The sequence below is a fragment of the Pan troglodytes genome, chromosome 2 (assembly GCF_028858775.2).
Source record: "Pan troglodytes isolate AG18354 chromosome 2, NHGRI_mPanTro3-v2.0_pri, whole genome shotgun sequence".
Classification (NCBI taxonomy): domain Eukaryota; kingdom Metazoa; phylum Chordata; class Mammalia; order Primates; family Hominidae; genus Pan; species Pan troglodytes.
Window position 1 is genome coordinate 162,225,674 of NC_086015.1, and position 19,258 is coordinate 162,244,931.

The 19,258-nt window shown below is 35.4% G+C and overlaps 1 long non-coding RNA gene across 2 annotated transcripts in view; it reads right to left on the reverse strand.

Annotated features, from left to right (window-relative positions):
• The window catches only part of LOC129143648 (uncharacterized), a 29,609-nt gene extending 16,098 nt beyond the window's left edge, over positions 1–13,511 (reverse strand). For both annotated transcript variants that reach the window (XR_008547307.1, XR_008547306.2), the window contains exons 1-3: positions 13,418–13,511; positions 12,461–12,597; positions 11,785–11,882 (exon numbers count right to left, since the gene is read on the reverse strand). This is a non-coding gene — a long non-coding RNA (uncharacterized LOC129143648). The remainder of the gene's footprint in view (positions 1–11,784; positions 11,883–12,460; positions 12,598–13,417) is intronic.
• Between the last annotated feature and the right edge of the window lie 5,747 nt (positions 13,512–19,258).

The following is a 19,258-nucleotide window of genomic DNA, read 5'->3' on the forward strand; positions in this document are numbered from 1 at the left end:
AATACACACACACATTTTTTCCCAGGCAGTGAGTGCTTACTGATGTATTGTTATTATCAGTGCAGACTTTCTTTTAGATCCTTGTAGTATTCACATTGGCAAAAGAAGCCCTCAAATATACGTTAGTGATTCGTTTGTGAAGGCTGATCATTCATGAGGCTTATTTAATTTTATATATTTGGCTAGATTTAGTAGTGTTTATTTATAGATAGCGGGTGTGAGGTATTGATATCTTGGTGCTTCAAAAACTTGTAAAGGAAAGTTTGTAAGATATGCATCAAAAAGTACACTATAAAGCACAGTACTAGGGTGAACATTTATGAATCCACTCCCTAAGAGTGAGAACTTTACCAGTGATATCGAAATTTCCTGTGTGCACTTATTCATCTCATTCTCTGCCACCCAGAATATGGTAGACACTTCCTTGAATGTCGTTTTTCATTTCCTTGATTTTTCTTTTTAAATGTGAAAAACATGTGTATTCCTAAGCATTATATTGTTCAGCATTGCTTTTCTGAGCATTATACAAAATAGCATCAAATTGAATGTAACCTTTCCAAAGTGTCTTTTCTACTCAATATTATGCTTCTAAGATTTGTTCATGTTGTAAGAGTGTAAGAGTCTTGTGGCTCTTCTTTCTAGCAAACACTAAAACTGATAGACTTCTTCGTTAAAAAAATTAAGTATAAACTGATAACTCGTGGCTCTTAATTTTTATTCTCTCATTTACTTACATTAGGGCATACTTAAAAAAATCTATGGACCATTTATATTTACTTCTTGGAAACTCCTGTTTATTTCTTTTGTGTGTGTTTTTGTAAATATTGGATTTTTTGCCTTTAATTTGTTGTGCTTTAAAAATGCTAATTATTTGCCATTTATGGGTGCTGTAATGTCTTCTCCCATTTGTGGCTTATCTTTTCACTTTCTTTATGACATCTTTCGGTGAATTAAAGTTCTTAATCTTACCGCAGCTGAATTTATCTTTTATGGTTAGAGCTATTTTGTATCTTTTTGTAAAAGATTTTGTAAGAAATTATTCTGTATACTGATATCATAAAGATATCTATATTTATTCTAAAAATGTTATGTTGCCTTTCACATTTAAGTCTTAAAACCATTCAGAATTGATTTTTTCCTCTGTGATATGAAGTATATGAAATTTGGCTCACATTTTTTTCTTTCTATATGGAAATCTATTATACTGATCTGTCATGCTAATGGGGAGGCTGAGGTGGGTGGATCACTTGAGCCCAGGAGTTTGAGATTGCAGTGAGTTATGATTGAGTCATTGCACTGGGTGACAAAGTAAGACCTTGTTTAGAAAAAAAATGCACAATCAGTTGGTTAATTCTAATCAGGATTCAAACAGGGCCTACATATTCCTTATAGTTAATATAGTTTTCAAGCTATTTTCTTTTCTTTTCTTTTTTTCTTTTTTTTTTAGAGACGGAGTCTCCCTCTGTTGCTCAGGCTGGAGTGCAGTGGTGCTATCTTGACTCACTGCAAGCTCTGCCTCCCAGGTTCATGCCATTCTCCTGCCTTGGCCTCCCGAGTAGCTGGGACTATAGGCACCCACCACCACGCCCAGCTAATTTTTTGTATTTTTAGTAGAGACAGGATTTCACTGTGTTAGCCAGGATGATCTGGATCTCCTGACCTCATGATCCACCCGCCTCAGCCTCCCAAAGTGCTGGGATTACAGGCATGAGCCACTGTGCCCAGCCCTTGTTAAGCTTCTTTTTTAGAAAAGCTTTTATTTTAGGTTTAGGGGTACATGTGAAGGTTTGTTATATAGGTAAACTTATATCGCAGGAGTTTGTTGTACAGATTCTTTTGTCACCCAGGTATTAAGCCTAGTACCCAATGGTTATTTTTTTCTGATCCTCTCCCTCCTCCCACCCTCCATCTTCAAGTAGGCCCCAGTGTCTGTTGCCATGTGTTCTCATCATTTAGCTCCCACTTCTAGGTGATAACATGTAGAGTTTTTTCTCTGTTCCTGTGTTAGTTGCTAAGGATGATGGCCTACAGCTCCATCCATGGACATGATCTTATTCTTTTTTATGGCTACATAGTATTCTGTGGTGTATATATACCACATTTTCTTTATTTTTTATTATTAAACTTCTGTATTATTATACTTTACGTTCTGGGGTACATGTGTAGAATGTGCAGGTTTGTTACATAGCTATACACATGCCATGGTGGTTTGCTGCACCCATCAACCCATCATCTACATTAGGTATTTCTCCTAATGCTATCCCTCCCTTAGCCCTTCACCCCCAACAGGCCCCAGTGTGTGATGTTCCCCTCTCTGTGTCCATGTGTTCTCACTGTTCAACTCCCACTTATGAGTGAGAACATGTGGTGTTTGGTTTTCTGTTCCTGTGCTAGTTTGCTGAGAATGATGTTTTCCAGCTTCATCCCTGCAAAGGATGCCCTGCAAAGGACATGAACTCATCCTTTTTTATGGCTGCATAGTATTCCATGTTGTATATGTGCCACATTTTCTTTATCCAGTCTATCATTGATGGGCATTTGGGTTGGTTCCAAGTCTTTGCTATTGTGAACAGTGTCGCAATAAACCATGTGTCTTTATAGTAGAATGATTTATAATCCTTTGGGTATATACCATATTTTCTTTATCCAGTCTACCATTGATGGTCATTTAGGTTGATTCCATGTTTTTGCTATTGTGAATAGTGCTACACTGAACATAGGCATGCATGTGTCTTTATGGTAGAATGACTTATATTCCTTTGGGTATATACCTAGTAACGGGATTGCTGGGTCAAATGGTAATTCTGTTTTTAGCTTTTTGAGGAATCACCACACTGCTTTCCACAATGGTTGAACTAATTTACACTGCCACCAACAGTGGATAAGTGTTCCCTTTTCTCTGCAACCTTGCCAGTATCTGTTATTTTTGACATTTAAAAAGTAGCCATTCTGATTGGTGTGAGATAGTATCTCATTGTTGTTTTGATTAGCATTTCTCTAATGATTAGTGATGATGGGCAATTTTTCATGTGCTTGTTGGCTGCATGTATGTCTTTTGAAAAGTGTCTGTCCTTTGGTCTGCTGATGGTTTGCTGCACCCATCAACCCATCATCTACATTAGGTATTTCTCCTAATGCTAACCCTCCCCTAGCCCCCGACCCCCGAACAGGCCACAGTGTGTGATGCTCCCCTCCCCGTGTCAATGTGTTCTCACTGTTTAATTCCCTTTTGTTGGCTGCATGTATGTCTTTTGAAAAGTGTCTGTCATGCCCTTTGCCCAATTTTTAATGGGGTTGTTTGTTTCTTACAAATTTGTTTAAGTTCCTTATAGATACTGGATATTAGACCTTTGTCAGATGCATAGTTTGCAAATATATAGAACTGTTTCTTATTTTTCCCCACATCCTCCGAATGTGGCCCATTCTATAGTACGCCTGTGCTATATTCATCTATTCATCTATTTGTCCCCTATGGTGTCATTTAACTTGTTCTTTCATTCTCCATACATTTGGTATGGTAAGAAGAATTTATTCTAAAGGCTTTACTAAGTTTAGGTCATTTTCTTGAAAAGCAAGTTTACTTCCTAGTTGTTACTAAGGTTGATTGGTGGTTTGAGGTGGTAACAGCCAGATTCCTCTCCTTACTGTTTTACCTAATGCTTTCATCCATTGATGATTTTGGTTTGAATCAATTATTTCATTTGAAATGTCAAAAGGGGGAATTTTTAAAATCATTTTTTCTACACTTCCTTCTGTGGAACTAAAATATGGTTTGTATAGGAAATGGAGAAAAAAACTTAATTCTTTCTTCTTGGTAATTTTCTGAGTATAGATTTGGTGCCCTTGTTCTCTCCTAAAATGACCAGTAGGATGCTGTTTCTAATTTTTTCTTCATTTTTAATTCTCTTTTAAATGAGCACATGAACTTCTATATGTTTAACATGTTTCAATCTGTTGCTATCATCATTTTTTCTAGTGTCCAGTGGGAGTCTCTTCATGATGACTCATGTTCTTTGGGGTTACCATGGACATGACATTATTAGTCTTGGGTAGCTTATACATTTCCTACCCCAGACCTTTAATAAGACTTTCCTCTAAGAAGTTATCATTCCTGTTGATGGGAATAGTACTTGATGATGGTAATCTAGACATTGGGAATTATCTTGGCTTCTAGTTCTTTTTGGTGGGCAGAACTAGTAAAGAGGTATTTTAAAAAAGAAAAAAAAATGAATTCATACTGTTTACAATTCAAATTTAACCTTGAACTTTTTTTCTTATTTTGGTGTATGTGTATTTGTCTTCTCTTGGACATGAAACATTGGTTCCTAAAACCACTGACAAAAATTTAATCTAAAATATAAATAAAATAGTTTCTAAATATTAATGTCAATTAATGTCAATATTACTACTAACATGATGCCTACTGAATAAAGTTTAAAATTTGTTTGTATCTGTCTCTATAAGAATATATTTTATAATGGAGCTACCTTCCAATGACTATGTATTAAAGTCACTAGAAAGAATTGTGTTCTCTGTTTGGTTATGCTACCATCTTATTATACAGCTAGGTTCGTCTTTTCACTCTATGTTTCAATCTCGGAGACTTTTAAATTTTGTATTTCACTTTTATACAAAATCATATAATTTACGTGATTCCAAAGTGGGAACTATGTATTCAAGTATTTATTCTGGTCTTGTTTCCATCTTTGTTCCCTCAACTGTGTTCCTTCTCCATTTTTATAAGTAACAGTTAAAAATTGTTTTTTGGTTTATTCTTCCAATGTTTGTTTAAAAATACAAATAAATATGTGCACAAATTTATATGTCTTTTATGTGAAAAAGAACACACTATATAAATGAAAAAGTAGCATACAGCATAGTGGCTGTATATGCTTTTAAAAAAACTTCAATTACACAAGATCTTGTAGTATGTGGTCTGCTGTCTTTTTTGCTCTCTCTTTCTCCCTTTCTTTCCGTCTCCTCCTCATATTTATTTAAGTATATTGTTGCGAACTTTTGTATTTTTGTAAGTAATAGTGGTGACTTTTATAGAAATATGTTTATAGTACCATCTTCATTTATATACTGAGTATTGTTACTGAACATGAGCAATACTGCAATTCTCTGCTTACAGTTTCTTCCTCCACCTGCCTTTTCTTCCTCCACCTGCCTTTTCTCCACTATCAGGTTTACTCACTATGGAGTTGTCTTGGTGTTAACACTTAATTATGTGTAAGTTCTTAGTATATTGATTTGCCAGCTCCAATACTTACAAAATGGTCAGTAATCTTATTCTGCTTTCTATTGACTCTTTCTCTTTCCTGCTAGCTTTGTTAGCTGTATCATTTTTACATTATCAGAGTATGTAACATTTTCATACTATCCTCATCTTTAATTTTAGTTATGTTGTTAAATATATTCTATGCTTAGTCCATTATTTATACCAAAGCTTTTGCAATAATTTCTTATTTGTCTGAAGCTCATTTTCTAGTAGAATACTCAAGAAGGGCTAATGGAATTAATATCCCTAAATTTTTGCATACTTATCACTGTTTGGCTGAAGCATTTATCATAGGTATATATAAAATTTTTGCCTCATATTTTCCTTTCCCAGAGTATATTTTAAAATGTTCCATAGTTTTCTACCACTAAATGTTGCTGTTGAAAAGTCTAATGTCAATTTGATTATATGACCCTGATATGTAACCTGGTCTTTTTGTTTAATACCCAAATGACTTTTTTCCTTTTCTTTAAAGTCCAGTAGTTTTACTAGTGTATATCTTGGTGATAACTATTGTGGGATAATTTTTCTAGGTATACTGTATGGCTTTTTTTAAATGAAGATTTGAGTCTTTTTTTTATTTCAGGCAAGTTTTCTTGAATTGTTAAATGTTTTTCTGTTCATCTTTCTTTTTTTATTTTTTTAGTTTCATTTAGTTTTTTGGAACTCAAATTATATGCATATTGGAATGTGTTTTTGCCTATATTTTCTTTTTCACAGGTTCTTTTAAAATTGCTTTTTCTAATTCTGTTTGTTTTATTTTACATTTTCCTTTTTATTGCATATTTTGCTCCCTGAATTTTTAGGGGATCTATTTTCTCCTGTGTTCCTTTCGTTTATTTATTTTCCAATTCTTTCTGAGTTCTGACAAATTTTAAATCTTATTCACCTCGTTTTACCATTTATTTATCATCTCATTTCTGACTTGTGACTTTTTTCCAAAACTATTTTTTTATTTCTTTTAGCTCATTTTCAAATATTACATTTTTTCTGGTTTGTTCTTATTGTCTGTTAAGATATTTTGAAGTTTATTTTTCTGTTTTTTTGGCAATGATTTTGCACGAAATTATAGAATATATTCCTTTTTCCCCTCATCGTGTTTAAGTGAGATGGGTTTTCTTGGGCTATGAGGAGAAGATTTCTGAGGAGGAGGTAGAAATTGCCCAAAGTAGCTTTCATCCCTTCAGAGATTAAAGACTCCTTCTTGTGTTGTTAATGTGAGACACTTAATACTTGGTTTCTCTGTTAATATTTCCCAGTCTCAGGGCAAACCCTAGTTTTGAAAGAAGAAGTTTTTCCATTTCCAGCCCTGTTTTTCCTAGCGCTGTAGACATCTTGTCTTCAAAGTAAGTGCTCTTACCTTTACATGTAGTATTTTTGCTGTTGTAGTACTTCTTGGGTTCTGCTTCCTCTGAATTCTCCCTCACTGTGTGTTTGAAACTTCTTTCTACATTATTACTAGTGTCCTGCCTACCAAATTTGTTAATTTTATTCCAGCAATTTTTCCTTAGGTGAGGCTTTGTCTGTCTAGAAGATAATTTGCTGTAAATGCTTTGTCTTAAAGTCTCTCTCTCTTTTTTTACTGAATTAATACAGCTACCTCAGCTTTCTCTTGGTTAGTACTTACATGACATATCTTATTCCATACTTTTATTTCAATCTTTCTGTAGCCTTATCTTTTAGGTATGTATCTTGTTAACAAGATATATTAATAGATTAATTTTTCTGTTGCAATTAGACAACTTCTGTTTTGTAACCAGCAAGTTAATTTTATTTATAATATTTTATTACTGATAATACCTGAAACTCTTTCAACCATCTTAGAGTTTATATGTGTATAGCTTCTACTTTGTCTATGCTATTTTTTCCTTCTACCTCTTTTTAAACTGCTTAGTTTTTCTTTTATAATTTTCCCCCTCCATGAGTTTGAGCTTATATAGTATATTCTACTATTTTAATGTTTTTTCTTGAAATCTTACCATGCATGTTTAACAATCCAACAAAGTCTGAGGTTTATTAGTATGTCAAGCCTCTGACAAAAATAAAACACACACATACACAGACATGCACGTGCATGCAGTTATCTAAAAATACTCACAGTGTGGTCACTCTTTTCCTGACTGGTTCACATGCAAACATTGTCTGTTATAGAGTTCTTTCATTTTTGTTGTTAAAGCTGGACTTTATTTTCATGTTTTTGTTACTACAATATCGGTTTGGATTTTGATTTCTGTTTCCACTTGTTTTGCTAAACATTCCTTCTTGCATCTTAGACCTTCCTTCCCAGGAATTTTTTTTTATGCAGCAAAAGATAACTTATACAATGTCTCTGATCAATTATGGAAAACTCTCAACTGTTATTTCTTGAAAAATTACTTCTACATCCTCTTCATTGTCTTTCTTAGGGATTCCAACTAAACATATTCTATGTAATCTCAATCTGTCCATTATGTCCTTTTTATGTTTTTGATCGCTATCTCCAAGTTGCATTCTGTAATGACAATTGATCAATTATAAGTCATTAGTTTCAGCTGTATCATATATACTATATAGCTCCTCAACTGAGCTTTTAATTTCAAAAGTATGTTTTTTATTACTTAGAGTTCTATTTTCAAATTTCCTTGGTCATTTTTGATAGTCTTTTGTCCTGTGCTCATTTTTTATACTAATTTTTAAAGCATTTTTATACGCAGGTATTTCGTATTTAGTGTCTGATATCTCCAACTTTGGAAGCTTTTGGAGACTGAAAAAATCTATTCATTCTTATTCATGAAGGTTTATTTTCTTGTGTGCTTGGTGGGTTTTGATTGTGAGCTCATGTATGACTGACTTTGTTCTGTGGAAGAACTGAGGGCATAAATTTTATTATTTTTCTGGAGAGAAATTTGAGTTTGCATCTGCTGAAAACCAGGAGGTACTGCCAATCTTGGATTTTTTTTTTTTTTTTTTAACGCTGTGAGATCACTTTTTATTGTGATACACAATTTACTGGAGAGAGCACAGGTCATGTGGAGATGAGTAGCATTACATGGCATTTTAAGCGGATACTCAAAACACTTGAGCTTACCACAATAGCAACAGGAGGTGTCTATGAAATTATTACAGAACTACAGTGTATACTACAGTTAATTTTATGCATTATGATTTAATATTGCATCTTTACATTTGTTTACATTTTTCTCAACTGCAAATGATGCCATGTATAGTCTGTGTTTGTGCTTAACATGGGAATATCAGATTCAGATCCTTCATCTTGCCATGGGCAAGATTCCAGATACCTGTGGGCATTTATTCCAAGACATTTCTCTGACTTTGCTTCTCCATCTGTGTTTGCTTACTGGTACCATGCAAAACTCATTTCACCATTTTTGTTTCCCTTTCTTGGTTCTTGAGAATACCTCCTGACCCTGAAAATGCTTTATAAGATACGCTTTTAAATCTATGATTTAGTTATATTTAATGGGAGGGTCATTCACAGTATCTACTTTTAGTCCATCATACTGCTGGAAAAGGATGTCAGGTTTACGCAATTTTCACTGAAGAAAATAACTTATCCTGTATGTTATACTTGAAATATGTAAAACTGAGGGCAAAGATATGATCTTTTCCATTAATAAACAAATACCTTAATATTAAGTCTTCAAGAAAAAGCATACCAGCTCATAACATTCTTTAATTTGTTCCTCTCTTCCAGCATTCCTCCAGGGAGTTAATTGAAAAATATAGTTTCACTGCAGTTTATTTATTAAGTAAACTTTTAAAAAATTAGATCTAGGCATGGTTCTATAAGACACCTGATTTCAAAATTTTTTGAAAATGTATTTTTAAATTTATTAATATAAAACATGACATAAAATTAGGAAAAACTACCTGTAACTCTGCCTTTTTAACTTTGAGCCAAGACATTTGTACAGCACAGTTAGAGGTACAAGTCCTAATGCAAGTGTTCCCTCAATTACAAATTAGTCTGCTGGGTAAGAGCACGAGAATCTGTGAAGCCTTGCAGAAGAAAAATCTAGAAGGAGAGAAAGACCTTTTTCTTGACCCATGGGGACCAAGAATGTCTGTTGAAGAATGTCCACTCTTGAACCTTTTCCCAGACCCACCAATTGGGATCTGAATTTTGAGAAACTCTCTGAGTGATGGGTTGTTCACAGGTGAAGTTTCACCACCATTGGCTTAACGGTTCTCATCAATTTCTTACTGAGCAGAAACTAGATGTTGATATCACACTCCCACCAGCTATGCTTTGGGTTGTTTTAATTATCTATGCTGAAGTTAATATGAGGTAGATGCTATGTAGTTATTCCAGATTGTGGGTGCGGTCACCCTTAAAAACATTGTTTATTACACTAATAAGCTTTTTAAGTTCATAGATTCTTGATGTAACTGTCATTTTTAACTCCAATATGATATTCTAATGAGAATAAATCACACTTTCTTTAGCCATTCCTTCATTGTTGTACATTTAAACTATTTCCAACTTGCTGCTATGATATATAATACTGTAATAAACTTCTATATGCATAGACTTTTTTTCAGTTTTAGTATTTTCAGTTTTAGTATTATTTATTTGCACTTACTTAGATTTGGAATTACTGGAAAGTCTGAAGTGTAAACACACTTAAGACTTTTGATGAGGATTGCCAAATTGCTTTCCAAAAATTTATACTAATTCAAACTGCTGCCAGCAATGTAAGAATATATTTCAGGGTATCCTAGCCAGCGCTGGGCATTATCATTCATCTATTAGGCAACTAGTGTTCTTATTGATTTTTGATTTTCTGCTTTTGGATTCTACCAAGTCTACTTAACAAGTCATCAGAAAGTGCTGGACTGAGTGAGGAGTGAAAAGATGTAGGGATGAGGGCATGTCAATTGTTTGGACATCCATCATATAATCTGTCTGTATCTGTGTCCTCTTGGTCTTCCAAATTGCAGGCCATTTAGCTTCTTTCAACCTTTATTTCCTCATTCATGAAATGAGGGGGCAAGGACAGCTAGCAAGGTCCTATTTGGCTTCAAAGTTCTGATACATCTGTTAATGTGAGCCTAATCTTTCATATCTGTGCAAATTTCTCTGGTTGTCCTGTCAATAGTTGCAGAAATTTGTCTATCATGCATATCACTTTCTTTTCTTTGGTGTCTTCAGTAGAAAGTATTTTAGATCTTGCTCTTCTTATGCTCTCGCTCTCCCTTTTGAAAATTCCGATTTTAGAAAATGCAAATATGGTATATGAATATTTAAAAAGTGATTTCCATTTAACAAATTACACATGATCACATAATTCCCAATGTGACTTTGCATCAGGGAAGAAGTGAGAATATGTATCTTATACTAAATGCATAGCATTTAAATACTTTAATACAAACAAACTGCATTTGAATAATATTAATCTCTTCTAAAAAGACCTTGCAAAGCACATTAAATATTTAAAACTTTCAGTTGCTACAAAGTTCTTGAACGACTTGACCATTTCTACTTTTCTCTGTTATTTGTAAGTTTGGAGAATCTTGGTATTTTTCTATGCATTATTGCAAATTTTGAATCTCCACTTGTGAAGATTTTCTCCCACAAGGATGGGGTGAACTGAAAAGCTAAGTGTCCCTCAGGGTAGAATGTGTTAAACCCATAATGTTACATGCAGCAGTGAGGAGAACCGAGTATGTGGTAACAGGAAGGAAATTGTCCAATATATAAGGTCCTGCCTAGGAGCGGTGGAAACATAGATTCTTTGAATTGGCCATGATCTTTGAAATCATCAGTAGAGCCACCTATTTATTACAGAATCCAGGTACCACATCTCCTGGTGGTTGGTCAGCCAGTCACTTCTTGTATACTTTCAGTGTTTAGGAGCTCAGCATTTCACAAGCCAGCCCAATGTAGACTGTAGGTGGAAAGTATTCAATTTGGGAAAGTTCTTATTTATCTTGAGTTCAAGTCTACTCTCTCTGAGCCATGACTTTAGGAATTACCTAATCCCATGAAATCACTCCTGGAGCAATTACATGGATTAGGTAATTCCTAAAGTTACTTTGTATACAATGATTTTCTGTAGGCGTGTTTGCCACTGTTAGCAATGATTAAAAATAAGTTTCACAAAAAGGAATGATTTTCCAAGTACGCATTGAGAGAAATGAATTAAATATAAGTTAGGAATTATCAATAGTGATATTGATGATAATAAGAACAAAACCTAGCATATAGTGTTTCTTCTGTGCCAGGCACTGCCCTAAGTGTTTTATATACATGAACTCATTTGATATAAGGCATCCTATGAGGTATGTACTATTATCCCCACTTTGCAGATGGGGAAACTGAGGCAGAAAAAAGTTGTATTAGTCAAGATTCCCCAGAGAAACATAATCAACAGGAAATATATATATATATATATATATATATATATGTAGAGAGAGAGAGAGAGAGAGAGAGACAGAGAGAGAGAGACAGAGATTATAAGGCTTTAGCTCATGTGATTATGGAGGCTGAGAAGTCCTACAACCTGCTGTCTGCAAGCCGGAGACTCAGGAAAGTGATGGTGTAGTTTGAGGGCCTAAGAGCCAGAGTTGATGGTGTAGATCTCAATCCAGGTCTGAAGGCCTGAGAATAAGGGGCAACAAGGGCAGGAGATCAATGTCCCAATTCAAGTAGTCAGGCAGAGTTAACTCAACCTTCCTCCACATATTTGTTCTATTCAAAAGATTGGGGGATGCCTGCCCACATTGAGAGGGTCATTGCTTTACTCAGTCTGGTAATTCCAATGCTAATCTCTTCTGGACACATCCTCACAGACACACCCAGAGATAATGTTGATATCTGGGCATCCCATGGCCCAGTCAAGTTGATACATGAAATTAACCATGACAGAAGCTAAATAAATTTTTCAGTTATTCCCATATAGCTAGTAAGTGACTGTTATTGGTTTTAAATACAATAGTTTGCTCCAGAGTTTGGGATCTTACAGATTATGCTATACCTAGAGTGAGCACATAATTTATCATTCAAACCAAGACACTTCCCTGCCCCTGCCCTGCTTTTTTTGAGACAGTCTCTCTCTGTTGCCCAGGCTGCAGTGAAGTGACATGATCATAGCTCACTGCAGCCTTGATCTTCTGGGCTCAAGCGATCCTGCCACCCCAGCCTCCCATGTAGCTGGGACTACAGGTGTGCCATCATACCTGGCTAATTTTTTTTTAAGAGATGAGGTCTTGCCATATTGTCCAGGCTGGTCTTGAACTCCTGGCTTCAAGCAATTCTCCACCTTGGCCTCCCAAAGAACTGGGATTACAGGCATGGGCCAACATGTTTGCCAACACTTTTGAAAATGAAAAGGAGCACTAGTAATAATCAGTCCAGAACAACACCCCAGCTACATGCTTCTCAGATGACAGGCTGATAAAAACATATTGAAAGGGCCCAATATGACCATGAAGGGCAGATCTAAGTTTTGTGGGCCCCAAATGTTATGCAATGTTGAGGGCCCTCTTTCAGAAAAAGAACATGACGTTATGAATACATTCAATATCAAAGTGGTTTTTTTTTTCAAATACAAGAAAAAAGTCACAACAAATTAATGGAAACTTGGGGATTCAAGTCCCTTTCTTCTGAGATCTATTTGAGAAACTTCCCAGACACCCCTGACTGTAACTTGTCTTCTCTCCCACTTGGAACATTCTAGAACTCCAAGATTTCACAGGGTGGTGCATATCACAGGCCTTGAAGCTTAAGCTTCAGTAGATCTATTTCTGTTCACCTTTTTTTAGGTGACTTAGAGCACCTAGTGTTTGTGGTGCTCATTACTTGGTAAGATAAAGCAGCACTTAAAAATACATGTCAAAGGATCACCACAGACATGTCAAAAGGGCCACTTTATAGTCTCCTGGTCCTCGTAAGGCATGGTTTAGATCTTCTGGGTCTACAAGAAAAGTTCCTGCCCAGGCAGGTGGTCTGGCAACTTACCGTGAATGGGTTCTAGGTTTCTGGTATGAATCCAGGATGAATATATTATATGAATTATATATTCATATAATATTGAAGCAAATATTACATTATGGTCTTTAAAATTAAAGCTACAGTAGGATTTAGGACTATGCCAATGCAATACACTAGGGAGAGGGGGATCGAAGATTCCTTACCATTTTCTCAGAGACAATTCTTCATCACATTTTAAAAAAGATGTTTTACTGGCCAGTGTGTGGTTTCGACATGACCTTATCTCTCTGCCCTAGTGACTTTTGATTCTCTCTCTCTCTGTCTGTCAGGTCAGCTATGACTTCATAATCTGGATTCCCAGCCTTAGAATACCTGTTTCTATAAAGAAAAAATTTGTCATTTTTTATCCTGCAAGGTCTGGTACTTCTATCTAGGAATCTCATAGTGTCATATGCATTAGCAACATTAGATTATTACTAATAAAAGATAAGAAAGCTAAGTGCTTCCTGCAAAACGATCACTTATGTGTGGTTATGTATAATTTGAATGCTCTCAGAAATATAAATTAAGTTCTTGATAGTGTTCTATTGTGCAATGCCAACTTCATTCTCCTTCCTCTCTTCTCCTCTGCTGCAGTCCTCCCTCACCTGTTCTCTCCCCACTCTATCTCCCTTTTCCCTTAATCTTCTAAGACAGCGACTCAGTTTTGGTTAGGAGAGGGTTAAATATCACTTCACTTTTTTTTTTTTTAAATTTTTATTGGTAGTAAAGCGATAATGGCATAATGGCACTGAGGTGCCTGCAAAAAAAGAGAGAATTAGAAATAGGAACTGAAGACGTCTTCCTTACCATCCTAATGAAGATTTCCCAGGGAGTCTGAAATCTGAAGCTAGCACTACTGTCTGTCAGTCCAAGCTCATTATATTACTGTTTGTCTTGTTTAGATTATATATCCCCTGGGCAAGAGGCTGGGTGGTTTTATCACAGTACCCATGGCTCTGTCAACATCATCTAAATTAAAGCAAACACTCTTCTTGAATGGCAGCTTTTGATCATGTCTCCCTGTGCCCAGACTGCTTAGGACTGAGAGGTTTGAGTTAGCTATGACACCATTAAAATGAACTGAACCTAAAATGACTGGGATGTTCTTGAGAAAATTCGTTTTCTCATCCTGACATGGGCTGCAGAAGACACATTGAAGCTGTAAAACACAGCTTGGAAATGACTAGACTAATTTTAGAACTCGTTTACACAGCTGCTCCACTGGAAAGCAGACTTTCTTTGTAATTCTTGCTCTGGGATGGCTTGCCTTTTATTTAATTAAAAATGATTGGCAAGGCAGGCTTTTGATACAACCGGGTCCACAGTAAAACTGCAAGGCAAGTGTAGTTGCAGTAGCTCTCTGACATTCTGCTTTATTAGATGTCAGTTTATAATTAAAAGTTGAGTGGCAGAAGTCTGAGTGTACCCAGAAAAATGATCTTGAGGGTCTTAATTATTTCCAGCCATCTTCCTGGCAAATATGTGAGACTGTAAGTTCCGATATAGAGGGAGTCATTTAGACCTTTGGCATTGCCCAAACATTCTCTTTGAAAAATGCAGAAATAGAGAATGCTCTGGGGTTTAAAACCTGGACAAGGGAAATTCATATTTTGAAATGCTATTGAAACCATCTCCTGCTAGGCAAAAGGGTTGCAGGTTTCAAGCAAAATATATTAGGAGTAAAACAAAAGGAGTCAAATAACCTAGGGAAAGACCTCGGTCTTAGTTATGAAGTTAATTTTTTTAAAAAGTGCTATTTCCTTCCAGTTATGCTTGTTATTTGATGATATTCATGATACTTATTGTATGAGAATACTTTTTAGAAATGTCTAGATTTTATTTTACAAATGTTTTGAGATATTTTTCCATTTGTGCAAACTAGTGTGATGATTCACTGAACTTAAGGAATCATCACATGCTCTTTTATTCTTTGACACTGGATACCCTGACTTGAATATATCACGATCATCAAATGTTTTTCTTGTAAAGGGTATTTATATTTCTGAAACTTCACACCTTGAAAGTGAGCCAGTTAGAAATTTCTGTGGAGCCAACCAAATGAGTTTTTTCTTATTAGCAAATTGCATACTGTAATAGTCACAAAAACTTTGTATTAATAGACTCAAGGCTGCTTTTAACTTTGGATTGATACCTTTAGTACTGGTACATTTTAGAGATCAAGTCATGTTTAATAAGAATATCAACAAAGTGCTGTTGAATCTATGTCAAGGCTATTTTAATGGGTGAAAGTTGAGGTTCAGGGACTTTATTACCTCTTTGTTATCTGGTATTGTTTAATACACAGATTGATTAATTCATAAGGCAGAGATAATGTAAAGAGTGGTTATGTGTTCTAAATGACAGTAGACCTGTACCATGGTTTGAGGTCTTTGTATTTCATCTTCTCAGAGGAAATGGTAGCGAGCAAAGAGAAAGCAGCCATTTTCTATTGCGATCACGGTAGCAAATGACTGAGATTTTTGCAAAATGAATTTGAAAGCCAAGTTAAGAAAATATTAAACAGTACTAATTTCCAACAACTACAGATTGGCACATTTTTAGAACTGTCTGGTAAATTCAAATGAGAGAGGTAAATTATGATTTTAAATGAAGTACATGTGGTGCTTGGAGATGACTTTTTTAAACATGCACGTTCCCCACTAATTAGCTCCCAGGAGGTGAATGAGACTTTTTGTTGTTTTTCTTCTAGGTTCAGCTTTAAACAAAGTGAACTAACAAAGTTTGTCACCTATTGGCATTCAGTTAAAGTATTATTTAAAATCCTCCTCCCACTCCCACCACCACAAAAAGAGACTATGTCACATAAGAGATAAACTAGCTTTGGTTTACAAAATATACTGTAAAAATACTGTGTGTATTACATTATCTCCTCCTTATGGCTTTTAGAATCATAAAGTTAAATAACATATTTTCTTTAAAAAAAATCTGGCATGAACATTGAAAATACTTTAAATGGAGAATAAGTCCAAGTGGCACAGTGTTTTGGAAAATAAGCTCTGAGAGTCAGAGGAGGCGGCATTATAAAGGCTGAAGAGACTATTTAACACATTGAGGATAAAATCTCAGCTGGCTGTATGAGAACAATGTCCCTCATCAAGTCCTTATCCAAATTCTGCACTGTGCAAGCCAGTTTGGCTAAGTCTCTGTCGTCAGGTTAATTAGTGATGCTGAGAAAAATAAAGGACTATTGGAGAAATTATTTATCTTCTACAGTGTGTGTATGAAAGACCAGATTTGGCTTTACAATTCTTGGCACAAAATGATAATGCTCTGTACATTCCCCCACTCTTTCTTCTCTATCATTTTTTTTTTCTTGATGCACAGTATGTGTTTTTAAGTTTTCTTCACCTCCATAAAAATAAACCTCAAGTCCTACTGGGATGAATTAAGTCGTTTTTTCTTTTTCTAATTTTAATGAGTACACATTTTAATGTACCCACTTAAAGGGATTGGGATGCGTATTGATAAAAATCACCGTAGTAACATTGGTCTGTTAATTAACAAATTCAACACAAATTTATTAAGGTCCAACTACATGCTATGGATTTTTCAACGTTTTGGAAATAAGAGTGAATAAAGTACAGTTTCTGCCTCTTGTGGGTACAATAAAGCAGGGCAAGACCTTCAAATAGATAACGACCATGCAATGGAGAAGGGCCACAATGATAGCGAATACATGAACTTACTATGCTCAAGAAACTACTGTAGGCACTGAACATGTACTAATGTGACTGTAGTCCCCTGCAAACCCCTGTAAGGTATATACTACTATTAACCCATTTTACAGCTGAAGAAACTGAAACAGAAGTGGTTAAGCAACTTTTCCAATGTTATACAACTAGCAAGTACTTGACCTAGGCAGCCTGGCCCATGAATTACCTAATTTCTGCTCAGTAGGATAATGCCTCCATTTTGAACCTCAGGATCTACTGTGCCTCAAATCTTTGCCTTCTCCCCACCCCAATACATGCAACAGATCCTTGCTCTTCAAGGCGCATAGGAAGCGTCGATGTTCCTGTACTTCACAGCTTTTCTTGATGGGCCTCCCTTTTGGCCAGCTCCATGTCTTTTTCTTTCCCCTGATTTTGTACTGTCTGAATTGATTTGATAGTTTAAAGCCTTATACAAAGTAAGCAAAATAAGTATGGGAAATCTACCTTCTTACACCTTCCCTATTATGGAAAGAAAAATAATGCACACCAGTAGTAAAGTATCACTCTGAGTTCCAGGCTTTCAAATGGTATTGGGGTACATGGTTTTGGAGAACTTTGAGATCTGAGACAATGGCTGAAGCTATTTATCTTTCTAACATTCCCAAGGTATGTAAACCATTTCTAATGTAAATTAGAAAACCTATAGGCTTCAACAGTATGCTAGATTTAACATGATCCTTCATTATGGAAAAAGTATTTCCCATTGTTTAGTTTTGTCTCACTAATGCTGTATATTTTCTGAAACCTAAATCCATATCCTGTATCTGTACACGTATAGCTATACTTTTTGAGGATTGATCAACCTCGCTACACACAGGGATCCATAACAGATTTTGGTGCTTCAGGGTAGAAGAGGATTCTAGGAAGGAATCATAGTTTATACACATAGCTTAGCATCATGGATTACGTGGGGACATTGAGGGAATTTCTTATTCTCTGAAGAAATGGTCTGATGAGATACCACTAGAAAAATACACTAATCTCTAAGACAAGTGCTCAGGAGGATCAGATTTCAATACCTTCGCTATAATCCTTTCAAACAGGGGTCCAATAGAATTATGGATATACATCAAATTCTAAAACACGTATGGCTTGACTTTAATGATGCATTGCTGTCTCAATAATAAACTCATTTGTCTGATTATTCTCAGGTGGTTTCATAAAACAAAACAAAACACCACAACACATTGACAGCCTTCCTACTGTACTCCCTATCCCACCTCGTCCATGTTTTTGTTTTCTTTATTTTTCAGGGAAGTATGCATAAGTATTTGAGCATATTTCCTCCTTTACCACTATACGTTAACTTTCACCATGTTTTAGTATTAATATTAATTAAAATAATATTTTCACTCTAATCATTAAAGACCAATGGAATTTCGTTGGCATATGGCTGAAGTATAAAAAATTATAATTAATGGTGGAATTGTTTGAAGTCATCTTGAATCTAATAAATAATTATTATAATTGGCTGGGTGCAGTGGCTCACACCTGTAATCCCAGCACTTTGGGAGGCTGAGGCAGGCAGATCACCTGAAATCAGGAGTTTGAGACCAGCCTGACCAACATGGTGAAACCCCATCTCTACTAAAAATACAAAATTAGCCAGGCATGGTGGCACATGCCTGTAATCCCAGCTACTCCGGAGGCTGAGGCAGGAGAATTGCTTGAACCTGGGAGGCGGAGATTGCAATGAGCCAAGATCATGCCATTGCACTCCAGCCTGGGCAACAAGAGCGAAACTCTGTCTCAAAAAGAAAAAAAAAATTATCATTATTATTACAAGGCGCAAGTGGCATAGTGGAAAAAGCATGGACTTTAGAGTCAGGAAGACTGACATCCAATCATAGATCTACTTCCTACCTTCATGATCTTGGACAATTTATAAACTTCTCTGAGCTTTGTTCCCTCATTTTTATAATGGAGATGACATCTACCCTGGGAAAGTTTTACTTTGTTTTGTTTTTGAGAATTGTATGTATATGAAATTTCTAACACAAGATCTAGAATGTAATAAGTGGTAGCTATTATTATTTTTTGAAATCTGAATTTTAAAAATTTTAAGTTTATTTTTAATTTTTGTGGGTGCATAGTAGGTGTATATACTTAGGAGGTAATTTGTGTGCTACATATACACTATACTATAGATAGTGCACATATAGTGTGTATGTGTGTATATATATATACTATATATAGTGTAGTGTATATGTAGCACACAGTTAATATTGGATTTTTTGGAGTATTGTTTAAAATTTACTTTGATTATTG